The 6,000-nt window shown below is 28.7% G+C and overlaps 1 long non-coding RNA gene across 1 annotated transcript; it reads right to left on the bottom strand.

Annotated features, from left to right (window-relative positions):
• Positions 1-320: 320 nt before the first annotated feature.
• LOC146999155 (uncharacterized) lies at positions 321-5,148 on the bottom strand. The gene is made up of 2 exons (XR_015041433.1): positions 4,022-5,148; positions 321-541 (listed from the first exon to the last, which is right to left on the bottom strand). It is a non-coding gene; the product is annotated as an uncharacterized LOC146999155 (long non-coding RNA).
• Between the last annotated feature and the right edge of the window lie 852 nt (positions 5,149-6,000).

Here is a 6,000-nt window from a genome sequence, read left to right as displayed (position 1 = left end):
TTGAAAAACAATTTAAGTCATTTCATGTTATATCTGAAAATTAAAATTTGTAATACATTGACTAGATTCTTACAGGTCTTATTCCCATTTCCTCCAGGAAAAAGATAATTGCTGTGTAAAATGCATAAATATTTTCACGAGACTTATAATAGTGGTATTAAAATTATTATAATGTTTATGTCATATAATGGATCTGTGAATTTCTTTTAAATAATTTTCATAATCACAAATTTAATAAAATTAAGAAAGTAGTAAATTTTACAATTAAAATATGAATCCCGCACTGCAGAAATATATACAAGAATGAAAACACTGTAATATTTGAAATGCATGATTTATTTTTTTAATAAATTAATAATTATATTTTGATTTTCTATGACAGCAGTCTGATTTGCAACTGATTGCTTATACAAGTCACATATTTCACACAGTACATTAATATATTCTTCTGCGTTTCAATTATTTCCTTTTCTGCAGCTGTAATATCATCTCTCTTCCTTTTTTCTCTTCGGTCTCCTGCTTCGAATAGTTGAGCTTCTATCTGAGGGAAAATTTTAAAATATTCATTCAAATTCAAATATTCTTTTTATATTTCATAATGTAAAACACTTTTTATAATTAATTAAACAATGAAATTTCTCTAAAAAGGAACAATTCATAATAGTGATTTCTTTAACTTTCAATTTTTTTTCCCTTTATAATTTTTAAGACTTTATAGATCAAGAGGATTTAATGATTATTATTTTAAAATCTTGTTCTTAATAATAGACATACTCTGTATATAATGTTCACAATAAAAGAATTGAAATAACTCTTTTGTATGAGAAATATTAATTTACACCTGTTATAATTAATTTATACCTGCGGTTCTCAGCCGGTGGTACGCAAAGAAACAAAGTATTTTTAACTATTAAATTCAAAAATCTCATAAAGAAAAGAATAGTTAATAGAAATTTCCTTTGATCGAAATTGACTCGAAAATTTGAATGACACACTTGTTAACTTTTGGCTGAACCGAAAAAAAGAATTTAAAGGCATTTCAAATAAAGCTATTAAATTTGTATTGTCTTTTCGCACAACCTGTTTGTGTGAAAAATGATTTTTTCCATGTTAAATTTGAAATATAAATACTCACCAAAATAAAAAGTGGATCCTAATTTACCATTAAATGAAATAAGAGCAGACATAAAGAAATTAAATATTAAAGTATTATAACTGAAATTTTGATAATCAAGTGAATAATTAATTTAATTTTGATAATTAAGTAATCATCAGTTTTTAATCTAATAGTTTTTATGTGTACATAATTAATACAAAGAGTGTGCAAATGGCAATATATATATGTTTTTAATATTTCTATTAAGGAATTGAAAAATAATCATTGTAAAATTAGTGGTGGTATTAATGTTTTTCAGTTTTTGCTTGGATGGTACACAATAAGTCAAGAGGTTGAAAACCGCTGATTTATACCATTAAAGTTTTTCTGTTGGAAGGAAAAAGAAAAGAAGAATCCAGAAAACATTAGATTTTATGTAATAGATACAAACTTGTCATTCCTAAATGTCATCCTCGCGATAAAAGTGTGGAATTTTCTAATGTAAAAAAGAAAAAAGCATAAAATAAGCACAATTTACTCAACAATCTTGACTGAAATATACATGCTTTCAGAGATAGCATAAAGTAAGAAAAGTTTACTCAACAATCTTGATTGAAATATACATGCTTTCAGAGATAGCGAAAAGTTTACTCAACAATCTTGATTGAAATATGCATGCTTTCAGAGATAGCATAAAAGAAGCACAATTAACCTCGACAATCTTGATTGAAATATACATGCTTTCAGAAATAATATACAAAGCATACTGCATAATCAAAGTTATGAGTTTATATACTACGAGATACTATACATGTTTATAATATACCATGTTCCTGTACACCTAACAGCTCGTCCACAATTTTCTATACAATTCATTAAAGATAGTTCCTGAAACATAACTGGCTTATGAGAAACATGCATACTTCTAATTTATGCACAATAATTTGACAAACATTGATTTCAGGTAAAGAGCTACATGTATTATATCAAAGAAAGAATGAATAAGTGTAATTTGCCTTTATCCTACAAATACTTAAAAACATTTACATTAAAAAAAATGAATTATACGTAATCGTAGCAAATTTTTAATGAAAAACAAAACAAGAGTTGAAAACTTAATACAGTTTTTGTCAATATTTTACTCTCTCAAAATTTATATAAATGTATAGAAACTTGAAATGTATACCGCATTTGGCTGGAAAACTTGTGGTATTGTACTGCACTCTAGGGAAAGGGGAAAAGTATACAATGAAGCAATCATAAGAATACAAGATATTTGCATATTATTGAAACCACCTTAATGAAAGTTACCAAATTTTCAAAAATGTGCCAAACTCTGGCAATGATTATGCATCAAAATTTTTCAGGTAACATGCTCATGACAATTTTTCATTCAAGCAATGTCACCATTTTCATATGTGTTCCTTATGTTGTATTTCAAGTTCCAATGGTTTTTAGATACGAATAGTTGTTTTAGATTAATTTCAGATTTAAAATACTGCTTGTGGAGCTTACTATCAAAAGAAGAAGCTGTGTTAAATGTTCTGCAGGAATAGAATATTTTAGTACAAAAATTTCTAATGGAAACAACTATGAGATGAATTTGGTACATAGACAAGGCATGCAGTATCAAGTTTATGTAATTCTCTGATTTTTTTTTTTTTTTTTTTTTTTTTTTTTTTAGTGAAAACTGATCACTTGGCACAAGCAGTGAAGAACAGTGCTAAAAAATTAGACAAAAAATTTGTGGAAAATGTATTTTTTTAAACTATCATATAATTTTTATTTTATAATTCAAATTAGTATTTTAAAATTTGTTAAATGTTTTTTCCTTTGATATGTTATAACGTTTTGCCAACTTTGATAAATATTGATAGTTTGGTTATGCTAAAAGCAAGCTGCAAAAACAACGTACTTCTCCTGATAAGTATTTTTCTCTTTTCAATTATAAAGACCACCAAACTGATCCAGGTATTTGTGTTATTATGTAAGTACCAAAAAATATTGAAGAATGCACAATGAAAGATGGCAACCAGTATGGTAAAAGATACAATTAATATATGAAATGAAAGAAATCTCATTAAAAGACGACTTTCATTATCAGCAGAGAAGCATGACACAGTTACAGTAAAGAAATTAAGCTTTTCTTTCTGCACTTGTAGCTTTTAATAGCAAAAAATTGTTTTTTGAAATTTTATGAAATAAATAAATCTGAACATAACTGATATCAAACGAGAATGGGTCCAAACTTTCACTTAAGAAGCAAAAGTGTACTGTAAATGCACAATATTATGAGCAGAACACAAAGCATAATTTATAAATTAAACCTTTACTCTGGATGTATATATTACATTAATATCACATTAGAATGATCACTTACTACAATTCAGAGTTTCATATAATTTTTATTTATTGTATTATATTGAAATACCTTTAATTTCATTTTTATATTTTCCCAACGATGTACAATATAAACCTTAAAATTGCTCTTAACCGTTGCATCACATAATGAATGTCTAAGGGAAGGAATGCCTGCATGGAAAACTAAGGAAAATTTAGTATTCATGTTATACATTGAAAAAATGAAGAGAACACTCATGCAGCTAGCTTTTTCACCTGGATTTTAAGAGAGACTGGGATAGCAGTGTTCAGCAGGCTTATCTGCTTTCACATAGATGGGCTTATTAATTACTATATAATTCAAGAACTAGTTAAATTTCATATGGTAAACATGCCTACTGTCACTGAAGAATCATGCATCTGCAGTGAACAATAAAAATATAACACAAATTTGAATTTTAAACTAAACTTACTATTAGAAGAATAAAAACCAAATGCTGTAATTTGAAAATGGGAAAAAATTGTGGTTTATATTTAAAAAAGCAAATATTTTTGTCTGAAAAGTAAAATATATTTTACACACACCTGTTGCTCTAGATTACTTTGGAGGGAATCTATAGGATAAAGTAAATAAAGTTGTACACATTACATTACATGTCTGCATATTTCCTTCGTTTTCAGGACTGAAACACTTCGTTACACCACACTACAACGCAGTAAACACTTGACCATAAGCTCAGAAGAATCATGGGAACTGATGTTTTTTGTTTATATCGACACGCAGTCTCATTGGATACTGATGTAGTTTATCGGACAAGCTCTCCTGGCAGGAGAGCAAACCAGCTCCCCATTGCAATTTTGACGTCATCAGTTACCAGAGCGGTAAAGCGTTGCACTTGAATTCGACTTTAGCAGCCGATAGCAGGAAGGCCTCTTGTGAGTTAACATTTGCAGTTTATCAGAGCGTTGCACTTGAATTCGTTTGAAGAGAAACAAATTATTTAATCAGGCCAGGGAGTACGACTTAACTCTACATTTTTATGGTTTTTTACCACTTCGATGAACGATCGTGTAATTGTAGGGTTGTAGTACTAGTGCCCATCTCATAAGTCGTTGATTTAGACTCACATTATTTCTGAGCCAAACTAAGGGATTCTGATCGGTCGTGATGAGGAATTTAGTATGCCCGTCTAAGGGGCGAATTCAAGTGCAACGCTTGTCATGGTAATCGCACTTGCATTGCAAAATCGGATTCAAGTGCAACGCTTTTCGGACACGCCTACTGAAAATACGTCACTACCATAGAGGAATTTAGAGGCTACTCCTGACCTGCCGCAAACTCTTAACAGCGACTGTAAACAAGATGGCTGAAGTGATTTTGCTCAGACTTTTAAGATATCGGAAAAATTCTGATCAAATTCCTTGGCATTTAAGAGACAGTCGTAATGCTTTTGAAATGTCTGAGCGTGAATTCATCAGTTGATTCAGATTAAATCGGTTTGCTTCAATGAATTGAAACCTTTTCTGAAGGCAACTGTCAATGGATATTCTCTGCAAAAGCAGGTTTGTTTTTACTTTAGATTATGAAAACTGAAATACTTCTGGAAATGTTTCCGAATCAAAGACTATGCTTAAATGACCTATTTGAGAATATTATATATTTTTATACGTAAACACACAAATTTTTAATGTTATTGTATCAGGATTCTTTCTTTTTCATCCCGTTTTGTTTCGTAGTAATGATCGAAATCGTTAATTACTGCGAATTTTGGAATGCAGTAATAATATCACCATTAATTTACCGTTTTAATTACACTAAAACGTAATCTCGGAGAAACTGTTTCTCTAACAGAAATTATGCATATGCCTGTCTTTGAGATATATATATATATGTATATATTAGGGATTAGTTTTTTGGAATATTATATATTTTTTCATGGTTTTAAATACGTGCATTTAATTTACATATGCTCTCAGAATTTCAATGATATAGTAAATTAATTCGCAGCAATAATTAATCTTTGATATGTATGCAATTAAAATTTCATAATTTAAATTAACTTTATATGAAGAGAGAATATTTGTTAAATTCAAATTTAATTCTTTGCAGCAATGGCACATGAGAATTATTTAAATTTAACTTTACTTTTTATTCTTATGAAACAATGTATATATATATTCTGTAACTGTAGGGAAAAAAGCATGAATTTTTCTCAGCTGTTTAAACAGTTCCCATGTGTAAAATAGTATTTCATCCCCCAAAATATTAGTTAATTTTCTCCTAATGTATAATGTCTTGCCTGTTCGTACAGTGTGATTAATGTCATGGTAATTTTGGATACTTTCTATAGATCTTGCATAATAACTACACATGTAAGTTATATACACATTCGTAAATCTCTTATGATATGAAAAGTTATTGCAGACTTTCACATAAATATTAATAACTTGATATTCTCATAACAGGTGACTTACCTTACTTCCGTAGACCATGAGCAGAATTAAATAAACTTATAAGGTTATCATACTAAATTACATGAAAAGCAGCATGACATAAATAAATG

Source organism: Stegodyphus dumicola, chromosome 1 (assembly GCF_044657685.1).
Source record: "Stegodyphus dumicola isolate Sdum_Otavi_A_Nest chromosome 1, ASM4465768v1".
Taxonomy (NCBI): domain Eukaryota; kingdom Metazoa; phylum Arthropoda; class Arachnida; order Araneae; family Eresidae; genus Stegodyphus; species Stegodyphus dumicola.
This window is presented reverse-complemented; position numbering and strand designations above follow the sequence as displayed.